Raw genomic sequence first — 15,379 nt, forward strand, 5'->3', positions numbered from 1 at the left:
AATACAAATTAAAAAGAAAATGTTGTGGAGAACTCCGTCTCTCTAATCTGCTCTGCTCCTTTTTGTACTTTGGCTTCATTTATTTTATTGCAAGTGGAATTTCTCCACATGGCAAGGGACATGGCACAGGCTGCTCTGTGCTTACAGCTTTCAGGTTTAATGATCTAAAGGAAGGAGGACTCTCTCTCAGTTGTGTTTGAAAAATTCCAGGGAAGGGCTCTGGTTGGCTTAGTTTGAGCTACCTGACTCTACATGGACCAGTCTCTGAGGACAGGGTAATGGCATAGGGTGTATTTTAACTGACCCCACCTAATAGTCCCCATGATTGGTAGGGCCAGGTCTGTCTATTTTTAAATAAATAAATTAACAAATAATAATAATAATGAGGGGAGATAGCACAGCTCCAGCGACAGCCTCAGCCACCAAGGAAATTGTTGTGAGGTGACTACCACCCTCCCCCAATTGGTACCTACTTCATCGCCTGCACACACAGACAGGCAGACATCCCCATTTTGCCATGCAAAGCGAATGGTCTTTGACATCAGGCAGAACAGTGTTTGAGTCATACCTCTGACTCTAACTAGTTGCCTAACATTAAACAGATTACTAACCCACTCAAACCCTTAGTTTTCTCATATTAAAAAAAAAAAATGGGGGGCTTCCCTGGTGGTGCAGTGGTTGAGAATCTGCCTGCCAATGCAGGGGACACGGGTTCGAGCCCTGGTCTGGGAAGATCCCACATGCCACGGAGCAACTGGGCCCGTGAGCCACAATTGCTGAGCCTGCGCGTCTGGAGCCTGTGCTCCGCAACAAGAGAGGGCGCGATGGTAAGAGGCCCGCGCACCGCGATGAAGAGTGGTCCCCACTTGCCACAACTAGAGAAAGCCCTCGCACAGAAACGAAGACTCAACACAGTCATAAATAAATAAATAAATAAATAAATAAATAAATAAATAAATAAATAAAAGAACGTGAATTTCTAAAAAAAAATGGGGATTATAATACCTGCTGTATACCATGTGATGATTAAATTAAATAATATATGTAAAACAAGTCTTAGGTACCCAATAACTACTTGTTGAATAAATGAGTATCAGGCAGGGATCAGACCCTGGGACTTAGGGACAAAAAAAAAAAAAAAAAAAAAAGACACAGACATTATTCTTGCCTGCAGGAAACCTGGTCAAAACTATGTCTGGTTCTAGACAAGACCTTAGACAGCTGGGAAGCCTCAAAGCCTTCTGGTAACCTCAAACTCCATGTGACCCACCCTGACATTATCCACACCCTGGGACTGGATTCTAGCCCAGGCTGCCCAGACCTGGTCTAGACTGCTCTCTGTTCCCGACTCCAGACCCCTCACCTCTCACCATTTAGTGAACAGTCACTATATGCCAGGTGTTACTGCGATAATACTTTGGGTACATTCCCTTCCTCCACCCCACAACAAGCTGTCCCCACTCCACAGATAGGAGAATGGAAGCCCAGAGAGACTATGAAATTTGACCAGATGATATAATCAGAAGGAAGCGGAGTCAGGGTTGAAACCCAGATCCGCCTGACTGCAGAGCCCACTCCTTCAACACTCCCTGACATGGCCTCCCAGCCTCTGAATCAGTCTTCCCTATTCCAACCTCTGGAGCCTGCCTGCTTTTCTGCTACAACTCACCTCTCAGCACCAGCTCTCTGCCCCTTTCCTACCTGACCAAACTCCCAGTCCTGGTCCCCAGGGCACAACTGTCACCAATTGTGATGCCACACGAATATAGGAAGACAACAAGTTCTCCTGCTTCTTGATGTCACATAACACATGTGATTGGATTCTTCCCATCTTCAACCACTTGTTTTGGTATGGAAGAGACTTCTTTAGTGATAGTCTTTGAATAAGCTCCAGCTTATTTATTTAGTTAGTTTTTTACTCCAATAAAGATCTATTAAAAAAAAAAAAAAAGAAAAGTCAGGGCAGGAGTCAGCACGTGAACTAAAGCAAGCGGTCCATACGTGATGGGCTGGGTGAGGGAGGGGCTGGACAGGCGACTGCCATCCTCCAGCATAAGCTCTTCAGAACAATTGGATTTTTTCTTAAAGCACACGCATGTATTACTTTGATTTAAACTGAAGTATAACGGATTGGTAATTGGATGTCAATGTTATTAAATCCCTGGGCTGCTTGGCAGGTTGACACAGTCGGAGGGGAAAAGAACATCTTCTGTCATGGGCTGTAACAGGACAAGCCCTACCCCGACCCCTCGCCAGAATTCATATGTTGAAGTCCTAACACCCAGTACCTCAGAATGTGCCTGTACTTGGAGATAGAGCCTTTAAATAAGTAATTAACTTAAAATGAGGTCCCTAGGATGGACCTGATTCAATATGACTAGTGTCCTTATAAGAAGAGGAAGATATGGGCACTGGCACAGACAGAGGGATGGCCATGTGAAGACACAGGGAGAAGATGGCCATCTACAAGTCAAGGAGAGAGGCCTGAAACAGATCCTTCCCTCACAGCTTTCGGTAGGAATCAACCCTGCGGACACGCTGATCTCAGACTCCTAGCCTCCAGAACCATGAGAAAATAAATTGCTTCTATTAAGCCATCCAGTCTGCGGTACTTTGTTATGGCAGCCCCAGCAAACTAATACATCTTCCCACAGTCACCCTTGTCACCAGCAGATGAGCTTCTCCCACCCTTTCCAAGGGAAGAGGAATCCATTCAACAACCAGTTGTTGTGCAGGAGCCGGTAAGGCATCAGGCATTGTGCCAGCACAGGAGCTACACAGGGAAGGGAAGGATATAAGGCATGTGTTCTTTTTTTTTTTTTCTTAAACCCCAGTGTTCACTGGCTAGCATACCCAGGAATAGCAAATTCAAGACACATATATACAGATCATTATCCCCCACTCTCATGACCATGATCAAGATCCATAATCAGCCATTGCACTCTACACGCTGAGCCCAGATCCTTGCTTCAGAATCTTTTTTAACACAGTGCTCTGGGAAATCACTACAAATAAGTTAAAATCGCCACTTGAGTTGAAACTAAATTGCCCTATGAAGCAGAAGCTGCTTATTGCCTACCCAAATACATATCTTCTTCTTCCTTACTGAGACAGCCCTGTTTTTATTCAATAAAAGCAATATTTTTTTCACCCTCTCTTCTCTCTTATACTGGTCAGTGAGATAGAATGGGAGATATTGGTTGGAAGACTCTCCCAAAGAAGGACAATTGTCTAGAGTATGCTATTTTGCCATCCCCCTTCATCCTTCCTGCTTTCTGGAATGAAACTGTGATGACTGGAACTTCAGCAGCCATTTTGGTTTATGAGTCCACAATGAAGATGGACGCTAACACTAAGGATAAAGGAAAAGAAAGATAAAAGGAATCTTTTCTCTCAACGATTGTGGAGCCTCCATACCAGCCCTTGATTGCCTACATCCAGACTCTTATGTGTTTAAACTACTATTATTTTGATTTTCTCAATGCATGCTGCCTGTCCTAAAATTTGATCTAAAACAATGGTATTTTCGAGGTATTGTAGAATTGCTTACTCAACACCAATTATCAACTTCTTCTCATGTGTGCCCTTCTATTACATTCTATTTTAGAGGCTGGAAAGCTAAAAATACAAAGATCTATGTCCCTTCCTTGCAGCTGGGATGGCCATATGAAATGTAAGCTAGTTCTGGCCATAGAAATCTAAGTAGAATTCTGCTGGTGATTTTTGAAAAAGGCTCTTCCTTTTTCCTCCATCCTCTTTCTGCCTAGAATGCAGATGTGTGGCTGAGTGGCCCAGGAGCCAGCTTCAACCATGAAGCAACAAGCATGAGGACAAAAGATGCCAACGAGTTAGAGATGGTAGAGTAGAAATATGGAAGGGCCCGGGTCCCCTATGGCATGGGCAATTACACAAACCCTGGACTGCTTATCTCTGAACCTCTTGTTATGTGAAAACAAAGGAACCTTATTTGTTTAAGCCACTTTGGGTGGGATTTTTGTTATTTGCGGCTGAACACCTTCCCAGCACCATCCTTATTCTAGCCCTTCAGTTCTCAGCTGAGACATCACCTCCACTGGAATCACCCCAAGTCTGTAGGTTGTATTTGTTTCCTAGGGCAGCCATAGCAAATTATCACAAACTGAGTGGCTTAAACCAACATAAATTTATTCTCTCACAGTTCAAGAGGCCAGAAGTCCAAAATCAGGATGTCAGTGGGGGCAATGGATTCTCCATTGATTCTTCTAGAGGTTCTGAAGAGCCCCTCTCCCGTCCCCCAGGCCTCTCTCCTAGCTTTTGTCTGCTCCTGGCAATCCTCTTTGTTCCTTGGCTATAGCTGTGTCACTCCAGTCTCTGCTTCTGTCTTTACATGCCCTTCTTTCCTGTGTGTGTTGTCTGTGTCTCTTCTCCCCTTCTTGTATGGACACCAGCCATTGGATTTAGGGCTCACCCTAATCTAGTATGACCTCATATTAACTTGATTCCATACGCAGAGACCCTATTTCCAAATAAGGTCACAGTCACAAGTACTGGGGGTTAGGACCTAGACATATCTTTCAGGGGGACACAATTCAACCCACTACAGTGATGGACCCCTCTGATTGCTCCCTTGGGGACCCATGGTATTACAATACCACATACCACGCTCAGCTCATTATATTGGAAAGAGCCTTAAGCTGGGCCTTCAGAACAGTTTCTAGTGCCAGCCATCTCACCAATCATTTTGCTGTCCTAGCCATGTTTTTAAGCTCTTCAATGACTCAGTTTCTTTAACAGTACTATGGGAATAAAAACACCTGCTCTGTCTATAGGCTTGATGTGAAAAGCCACTGAAATAGTAGAGATGACACAGCCTTGAAAAACATAAAGATTTTTCAAGAAATAAGGCCTTCTGGACTTCCTCTCCTTCTTCAATAGCATCATCATTATTTATCTCTGGTATTCAAATACCTAACGATGAAAAGGAGAATAGGAATGAACTTGGGTAACTGGAATTGGTAAGTAGAGACAAGCAAATACTTAACTTGTTTTCCACTTGCATTGGGGGCGGGTATCCCCAAAGGCAGCTTGGAGATTGGGTCAGAAGAAAGCAGCAGTGGAAGGAGCCTGGAGCTTCGGCTGGACCAGGGCTGAGTCTGAAGGATATGGTCTTGGGATGGAAAGCTGACCAGCCAACAGGTACTTCACAAGCTTCCCAGGCAATCTAATCCTCCAAATTGTCTCTCTCATGCCGACCTGGACCTCACAGCTTTGCTATCATTCTTTAGGGGCTCTAAAAACATTAACTATTTAAAACATAAGAAAAATACAGTAATTTAATAAAAGCTCATGTTACCCCTACCTAGATTTAACACATATTAATATTTCACCATATTTAGTCCAGATTATTGTTAAGAAACCAACCATAAAGATACATATGAAGCCCCCTATGTACCATCTTATTTTCCTTCCTCCTTCCCATTGTTTTCAACTTGGTGTGTATCTTCCTGTGCGTGTTTTATGTTTTTCTACATATGCAAGTAGCTATATTTTAAAACGTTCAATATCATCTCCTACATTTAAGATTTTTCATAAAAGGCATCATTCCATACAAATTTTTTGCACTTGCTTTTTTCATGCACCATGATTTTGAGATTTATCCATGTTTCTACATATAAATCTAGTTTATTCATTTTAACTGCTAATATTATTAAATTATACGAATAAACCACAATTTATTTTTCTACTCCCCTGCTGAGGAGCAATTAGGTTCTTTCTAATTTTTTACGTCGCAGTACTTCAATAAACAATCTTGTATTCCTCCTCATGCCTACATAGGAGAGTTTCTCTAGATCTACCTGTAACCCAAATAGTTGGGTTATGGGGTATAGGCGTCTTCAATTTCACAGACATTCTACATTTTAATGTCATTTGAGTTAACCATTTTCCTCAATATGGTTTGAACTTCAGTGTCTTATTTAAGAAATCCTTTTCTACACTTAAGTTTCTAGAAATAGTCGCATATTTTCTTCACCTGTTTACATGTAGGCCTTTAATCCACCTGGAATTTATTTTTGTGTATGTTGTGAAGTAGGGATCTAATTTTGTACTTTTCCATATGAATGGCTGGTTACCCAGAACCATTCTTTGAAAGGTCCATTTCTTCTCCATTGATTCATACACCACCCACCCTTGTTGGTGGGACCATTCTTCTACATGGGATTCTCTATGTGGGTTGGGGCGGAGCTTCAGCTCTTTATTCTGTCCCAGCTGTCTACTTTGGCACTAATACCACATTTTTCAGTTAATATAGCTTCATAATAAGTCTTAATAGCTATAGAGCAAGTACCTTTCTAAATTCTTCAAAAATCTCTTGACTCTTCTGGGCTAGGTACCTTTTTAAGAAAACAAAAACAAAAAACTGGGTGAGTCAAGGCTTACAACTTAAAAGAATAACAGATTTAATGGAATACGTTTAACTAAAAACCCTTTAGCACTTTTTGTCACTGAGCAGAAAGCAAGTTTGGACAGAGTCTAGTTATAACAGACCTTCAGACAGGGAAAGGAGGCAGGGTGTCTGACTGGTATAGCCCAGGCTGGTGAAGAGCCAAGGTGGGGCATTCTGGAGAGACAGGGGAAGGGAGGATGGCAGAGAGGCAGCAGGCCCCATTCAGCATCTTTCACAACTTGCTACAGGGAACCCCTGTGTTACAGAATCTCTAGCCCTAGTTTCCTAATACGTAACGTGGATATAATAATACCACCCTTTCAGAGTTTTTTCCTAGAAGATAGAGATAATGCACCTAACACCCTGCCTAGCATACATTAAGGAGGTGCTTAATGAATAGTAGCTATAAGTTTTATCATTATTAATTACCATCAGTCTATCCAGCACCCGCTCAGCAATACTGACAATCCCCAATTTCTCAGAATATGTTTTTAAGCATCAGTTTAGGACGCATTTTACCATTGCGGTAGATGTCTCCAAAGACAGCTACAAATAACTCCTCCCCATCCTAATTGCCCTTGCTGCTTCTCCCACCGAGAGGTAGAATCAGTTTCCCTTGCCCTTGAATCGGAGCTGGCTTTGTCACTTGCTTTGACCAACAGAATATAGTGGAAGTGACACTGTACCCAGTTCTGGGCCTTTCCCTTGAGAGCTTAAGGGGTCTGGCACTCTGATTTCATGCCCTTGGAAGCCAGCAGCGCGTTGTAAGGAAGTCCAAGCTATCCTGCTGGAGGGTGAGACCATGTGCAGAGACAGACCACATGGAGGAGAACAGAGCTATCTCAGCTAACTGTCAGCACCCAGACCCCAGACATGAGAGAGAGGCCTTCATGGACCTTCCAGCCCAGCCCATCTGCCAGCTGAAGGCAGTTGTTTGTGTGACCCATGTGGGACTGAAGAACTGCCCAGTCAGCCCACAGAATTGAGGAAAACAATAAATCTTGGTTGTTTTCAGATGCTAAGCTTTAGGGTGCTTTGTTACCCCACAATAGATAACAAATAATTGTAGACACAACAGCTTAAGTATGATGGTCGTATTCCCCCAAGACTAGTAGGAAAGCCTGCTTAATCCATAAACATGATACATGTGCAATGAGAAATAATAGAACATTTAACAGACTGATCCAGTATACCTAGAAAATCTAAGAGGGCCCTGAGTATTGACATGCAAATGAAGATAAGAACTCCCCATCAGAATCAGGCAAACTAGAAAAGGACTCACCGTCTACCTGAATTCCTATTCTTTCCCCTGGGGCAATCTTTTTTAAAAAGGAAAGAAGAGAGAAAGAATCATTTAAAAAAAAACAAAACCCCCTTCAGTTCCAATCACTGTTCAAACTTAGAATGACTTTCACAGCCTCAGTCAAGTTTGTCAAAAAGTAATTTTCTGCCTAATTTATTTTCGCAGGATGCAGACCTTCTCAGAGGCTGGAGGAAAATATCCTTTCCCGACAAGGGTGAGACTGGAACTAGATTTCTTCCAAGGTTCCCTTCCTTCTGGCTACTTTGCAAGGGTACCAAGGACAGGCTCTGCTTAACCCAGCAGGTGCCCTGCTCTCAGGAAGCCTGGAGAATCCCTCCCCTCCGTGGCAGCACCGGGAACCTACTTTTGATTCCCTGCCATCGCTGATCAGTTAACCCCATGGTCACGGTCAATTGGAAACAGAAATCCTGGTTTCTTGGGGGCTGTTGCACCGCTAAGAATATGAAGAAACCCATGTGGCTTCTTGTTTACACAGGGGTCAAATAGAGGTGGAAGAAATTGAAAAGCAATTTTGACTTCAGCTTTACTAAGTAATTTACAACAATGCAGGCAGAGATAAAAATCTTCCCAGAAAAGGAAAGCAGGCAGGTAAATTACTGTGGCTTTCTAAATGATCTCTCCTTTTTCGCTTATCTTCTCTGTCTTTTTTATTTTTTAAAAGCTGCTCCTTTGCCTCATTATTTCTGTATATAAATGAGAAGACTTTTTGTTAGTGAATGACCCTGTAGTGAATGACACCATTTCCCAGCACAGTATCTGTGTTTGGTGTCCCCATCCCATATCAGCGCACCCCCAACCTTTTCCTTTGTGCCCCAAATCCAATTGCAGGCTGTCATGAAACATTAGTGATTTTTAATTACAGAGTCTAATTACCGTGATAGAAATGATCATGCAGAGAATAATTCGGGGCATGCACCAGCACTCTCAAACCATTCCACTGTGCTTCTTTTTGTGCATTCCTGGACACCCTTATTTTCCATCAAGAAGGTGGCTGAATCCCCTTGCAACTTCTGGAATTAAGATGCATAAACTATAGGTGGTTTTGACATAGCAGAGAAAGGATGATCTTCGCCAGACCCTAAATTCACACTGATCTTGGGGAGATCTTGCTAAGTCCCAGATCGGCCTTGCCACAAAGAAGAAACGAGGGGAGAGAATACAAGAGTTCAAAGGGCAGAATGGGCCCCCTGAACTACCTTTGGTCAGCACCTATCACGGACTGGCCTGGACACCTTATACATACAACTTTTCACCATCCATTCTGACAAGAGCTCTCTGAGTTAGGTGGTCCTATCCGCATGTTGTGGATGGTTACCACACCTCCACCTGGAACGCTCCCCTCCCTCACCATCTGGTTACCTTCTCTTGCTCCTTTGGGAACACTCAGTCATTGCCTCTGAGAACCTTTCCCTGACCTCCCCTCCTGCCCACCCCCACCTTCCCCAGGGCTCTGAACTCCCACTGCAGCCGCTCTTATGGCCCTTATGATATGCTGTGTGCTAATCATTTGTTTACTTTCCCTCATCCTCTACTAGGCCCCTGGAGGGAGGAATTTGATCTTATTCATCTCTGTGGCTCTCAGACTTAGCACCATGCCTGGCATATGGTCTGTGCTTAGTAAATGGTTGTGGAATGAGCTGAGTGAATTGCCCCTGAGAACACAGTAAGGGGTGGAGCTTCTGCATGGGGCAGGTCCTTTTGATTCGGAAGCCTTATCACAATAGCTTCTATTCAAGACTTTTTATTAAGGAGTCATAGTATGCAGAGCATTGTTTCAGCAAAAAAAAAAAAAAAGGGAGAGAGAGGAAAACTCATTATCCGAGTTTAAATTGATGTTAGAGGTCATGGGGAATCTTCTGGCATTCTCCGAGAATAGGCATTCAGTGGTATGCTGCTGGTAACAACAAGGGGTAGGCCTGCAGCACTGTGTAGAATGAATTCGCTGTTTGTGTAGACACCGGAGAAATCCCACCTCCTTTCCAACCCATCTGTGCCCCTGGGGGTCTCTAGGACTGGGGGACGACAGCACCTCCTGCTGCCTTCCTTCAGAATACAAAGATTTCAGAACATACTGAAAAATACCCAGCCGGAGAATTGAATCTCGTCCCCTGTTATAAGCAGAATTGTGTCTCTACCTCTACCCCCTGCTCCCTGCCCAGAATTCATATGTTGAAAACCTAATCCCCAGTAACCTCAGAATGCAACAGTATTTGGAGACGGGGGTGTTTAAAGAGCAAATTCAGTAACAACGTGGTCATTTGAGTGGGCCACGATCCAATACGGCTGGTGTCCTTGTAAGAAGAGATTAGGATATGGGTATGTTATCGAATCAGGCCCCGATGCTCACCGCTTACAGAATCAATACTCACAAATGGTAGAAAGGGAAGGTGCCTTTAATCAGAATGCCGGCTATCTGGGGAGATGGTGGAGTCAACATCCCCCAAAAACCACCTCCGAAGATTCTGCTTCGTCATGAAAGCTTTTGAAGGGAAACAGGGAAGTGATCTCAGTTAATCATTGAGATAGGGGGTCAGAGTCATCGACATCCCCCCACTGTGTGCAGGCTTGTCGACTCCTCGTGATCTTCCTCTAGATGGTATCTTGTTCACAGTTTGGTCACACAGTTTGTTCACCAGATTACTGAAGGGGAAGCCAGGGAAGAGATCTGGTTATCTGTTGATTACTTATTCTTCATTTCTACCTCTTTGATCTACAGAAAGAACAGACAAGTTAGGCAAGGTATTGTGTGATTAAAAGATTTGAAAGGTGTGCTAGGGCTGGAGATGAGTAGAGCATGGGGTTGGAAAGAGCTGCTTACATGTACACAAAGAGGGAAGACAATGTGAACACACAGAAGAGGACAGCAATCTACAAGCCAAGGAAACATACCTCAGAGGAAACCAATCCTGCCGACACCTTGATTTCAGACTTCCAGAGTCCAAACTGTGAGAAAATAAATTTCTGTTGTTTAAGTCACCCCGCCTGTGGTACTTTGTTATAGCCACCCTAGCAAACTAACGCATCCCCAAAAGGAAAAACTGAAAAAACAACTTTAATTTTCAAGCTCTGACAAGATATTTTTGAGTGGCCAAGTACTGGATGGTCAAAATGGGTCGGTTTTCCCTACACCAAGAAGGCATGGCAAAAGGAACATACAGAGACTGACAAAACTCTGCATAATAATATAATGTTCTACTTCTATTATGGTGCCAATGAAAAATCAATTAATAGTCAATCTAAGAAAGAAACAGAGAACTTTATTTGAGCCAACCTGAGGATTATAACCTGGGAAACAGTCTTTCAGAAAGTTCTGAGGACCGTTTCACCCATTAGAGGTCAAAGCAGTCATATACATTTTCGAGACAAAGGATTATACATCAAAGTAACACACTGACAGTTTATATAGTCCAGATCTGCATGTACAAGGTGGGTAGTGGGCCATCGTGACCCCTTACAGGATTGAGAAAGGAGTGTTATCTCCTAAGGAGCTACCTTTCTTGCACCAGGAGAAAATTGCTCTTTTCAGTCGAGCAGGCATTCCTGTGTTTTCTAAGGAGGTCTGGTTAGGTGTAAAGCAGATGCACCGTGCACACCAAAGAGGAGTAGTACCCCAAACGAGCAGAGAGAGAATTTTATGTTTAAAACTTTTCTAGGGCTTCCCTGGTGGCGCAGTGGCTGAGAATCTGCCTGCCAATGCAGGGGACACGGGTTCGAGCCCTGGTCTGGGAAGATCCCACATGCCGCGGAGCAACTAGGCCCGTGAGCCACAACCACTGAGCCTGTGCGACTGGAGCCCGTGCTCCGCAACAAGAGAGGCCGCGATAGTGAGAGGCCCGCACATCGCGATGAAGAGTGGCCTCCGCTTGCCGCAACTAGAGAAAGCCCTCGCACAGAAATGAAGACCCAACACAGCCAAAAATAAATAAATTAATTAATTAATTAAATTTTTTAAAAAAATGAAACTTTAAAAAAAGAAAAAATTTTCTAGTCCTGCCTTCAAAATAATTTTATTTCACTGATGGGCCAGAGTACTTCAGTGGACCATGTTGCAAGTTAGAAATATGTTTCATTTCCTCAATATGGATTTAGATTGTAGTGTGTGTGTGTGTGTGTGTGTGTGTGTGTGTTGTTAGTGTTCCAGTGTGTCCAAGTGCCCTAACAGTTATATCTAGGATCACCCAGAAAGCTGAAGAGGCCCATGTGCACCTCTCCTCAGCTAAGAAACTTTGAAGAGGACAAGTTAAAGCCAATCCTGAACTATTCTGTTACATTTGAGACTCGTTGGTACAACTCAGAGACTTTGTGAAAAGTACTGATGGGATTTCTGTGTTCCCAGCGCTTAGGGCCAGAAAAACCCCTGTGAAAAAGAAACAACAGGCCCAAAATGAAGTCACTTGTGTTAAGACCCCAAGTCAGCAAACCAAGACATAATACCCAACCTAACTACAGCTACAACCTCCCCCCAGATTGTAACCTTTAACCATTCCACCTGGAATTACCTGGTTAGCACCCAATAGGTCCCTTCCGTTCCCCTTAGGAGGGCGAGCCTGCCTAAAACAATGCCTTTTTGGCTAATAGTTTCCCTTTTCTGCCCCTCTCCGCCTTCCTTTTCTACAACTCATTAGAGCTCCTTTTTTATTGCTAGATGGAATGTTGCCTGATTCATCAATCATTGAATAAAACCAATTCAATCTTCAAATTTACTCAGTTGAATTTTTGTTATTTAATACTCCTAAGGGTGGGGAGCAGGATTTCCATTAAAGGGTGATGGTTTTGTATGCTCTGAGCTTTGAAGAAGAATGCTCTACCTGAGGGTGGAGATCCTGGCTGGGAATTGGGGTGCGCCCCCTGCAGGGTTCCCCTCTGAAGGGTGAATTCTGCTCATGCTTTACCATTGACTTTGAGGACAGCCATCTGGTTTTTCTTTAAGACCTTTTCCCCTCACCCCACCCTCACCCCCATTTATTATCATTCCCTCTAGTTAAGCTAGCTCTTTGGTAAAGTCTGACACACCCATTCATTGACTCTTGGGTGATGATGTCATGGGAAGCAAAGGGTTTGGACAGTAAAGGGGGTGTGTGCACTGCCCACTCGTACCCCTCCACTGATGCCCCACAAAGGGGCAACTTCCTACTGGGAGCCCTGTGCCCTGGGGGGCAGGCAGAGAACCAAGTGGGAGCTGGGAAGTGGTGAATAAGGGTGGGCAGCATGGAAATGATGATCTCGGTGGCTCAGGGACCTTCAGGGGAGGATCTTGACTTTGGGGTTATAAGTATGGGTTGCAGATATGGGAGAAAAAGGAATTGCCCTAACAAGTCTTTTCAAAAGTGGGCTAAAACTTCCTCGTAACCCTCAGTCCCTGAATGGAAAGATGGAAAGAGCTGGATTTAAGGTAGATTGTTTCTCCTGCACGTCTGGCAGTCTGCCACCTGGACATTCTCAGGACACAACTCTGTTTAGGAGAGGACAGAGGCCCCAGAGGCACGTTGCTCCCCAGGACTTGTGCATGAATGCTTGGGCAGTCACATGTGGTTAATGGGGTCCACTTGGAGCCCTTCTCTGAGGCCTATCTGCACTCCCTAATGCAAGACACAGGAGAGCATCTGCTCCACAGACACCTAGGCAATGCCTGCAACCCTGGCCCTGACCATCAGGGAATTAGCGAAGATTTATGCTGGCTCACACTGTTCCCCTATTCTTTCTTTCCTCTTTCTACTGCAGTAAAACCTGAGTAGTCTCATGTAATTCTTGGCCCTCAATAAACCATATCTTTTCTGTCCTCCATTTTCAGGAAAAAGAGGCAAAGCACAGGTAAACAAGCTATGATTAGGAATTTATTATTTTAATCATTTTTTTCAGGGCACAAAGGAGGGCAAAAATAATACCTTACTTTACAAAGTCTTTACTTAACAGAGTGTTTTCATATCTGATAGCTCATGGTCTTCACAGTCTCCAAGGTCAGATATTATCTCCATGTTATAATTAAGGAAACTCGGGTTCAGAGAAACTGATTGATTTGTACAGTCCACACGGTTGGAAAGTGATAAACTGGGCCTCAAATCCAGTATTGTGACTCCACATTCCACACTCTTTAATATCATCTTAGCGTTTATCGAGTGCCTACTATGTGCCAGGCTTCACACTGAAAGGTATGATTTATTATCTCATTAAATTGTGCACACTTCCCATTACAAACAGAAACTCTGATCCACCTCCAAATCAAGGTCACGTCCAAGATCAGCAGCATTTGAAAAGTGTGCCAGGGTAAGTCCCTATTCAGAAGCTTCTTTACTGATGGCTCAGGGAAAAGAAACAATGCTGATTATAGTGACTCCTGGGATTTGGAAATCTGTTCTGGGCATAGGATCTTGAAGTTGAGCTTGAGTCTAGACTTTAAGAGTCTAGACCACTGCTGTCCAATGGAACTTTCTGTGAGTTCTAGTGGAAATGTCCTATATTTGCACTGTCCAATACAGTGGCCACTAGCCACATGCGGTTATTGAGCACTTGAGATGTGGCCAGTGTGACTGAGGAACTAAATGTTTAAATTTCATCTAATATATATTGCTTTAAATTTAAATACCCACATGTGACTGATTAGTGGCTGCCATATTGGATAGCATAAGATTCTAGACTATCAAATCATACAAACTTGAATTCAAATCCCAAATCTGAATGTCCTAAATTCCCTAAGCACCAGTACCCTAAACTGGGCATAACAAGATCTACTTAATAGAGATAATGGATGTAAAGCGTCCAGGAGAAGGCTTGGCACCTAAGAGCTGCTTTTTATTTGTCACTGTTGCAATCTCTTGGTTAAAGTCTCTAATCCCTGCCAGATGGTAAACTCCATGAGCGCAGTGACTCTACCTTATTAACATACGCATCCCTAGCAATTAGCACAGCCTGAGATAATAAAAATATATATTGGTGTCTCTTCCCTGGCTCCTGACCCAGGACTCCTGAAACCCTTGTAATTCCCTAAGTGGTAAGAACCCTAGGAGCATCTTTTGTTCTAATATTTGGTGTTTGACGCTGTCCTGACACAGGGCTCCTAAATCCCATGTAAATTCCTAAGTGATAAGAGCAGAGCACTTGGGCTATATTTTGTTCTAATGGGGTGACTCTGGGTGGGCTCCCAGATGACTCCTGGCTGGGCACTGGGTACTAGAAAGGTCAAGTCGTAATTAGAAGCTTGGAATTTTTAGCCCCTTCCCCCTTCTCCAGAGAGGGCAGAGGGGCTGGAAATGGAGTCAATAATAGATCATATCTACGTGGGGAAGTTTCATTAAAATCCCAATTGCATAGGATGCAGAGAGCTTCCAGGCTGGTGAACACATCCATACCAGGAGGCTGACACACCCCAACTTCATGGGGACAGAAGTTCCTGTGCTCAGGACCCTCCCAGACGTTACCCTTTGTACCTCTCCATTCTAGCTGTTCAACTGTATCCTTTATCATATCCCTTAATAAACTGGTAAATGTGTTTCCCTTAGTTCTGAGATGCTCTAGCAAATTAATTGAACCTGAGGAGGGGGGCGTGGGAACCTCCAATTAGTAGCCAAGACAGAAGTTGTGGATAACCTGGGGACCTGCTACTTGTGATTGGCATCTGAAGGAGGATGGGAACA

The sequence above is a fragment of the Balaenoptera acutorostrata genome, chromosome 9 (assembly GCF_949987535.1).
Source record: "Balaenoptera acutorostrata chromosome 9, mBalAcu1.1, whole genome shotgun sequence".
In the NCBI taxonomy this organism is placed as follows: Eukaryota; Metazoa; Chordata; class Mammalia; order Artiodactyla; family Balaenopteridae; genus Balaenoptera; species Balaenoptera acutorostrata.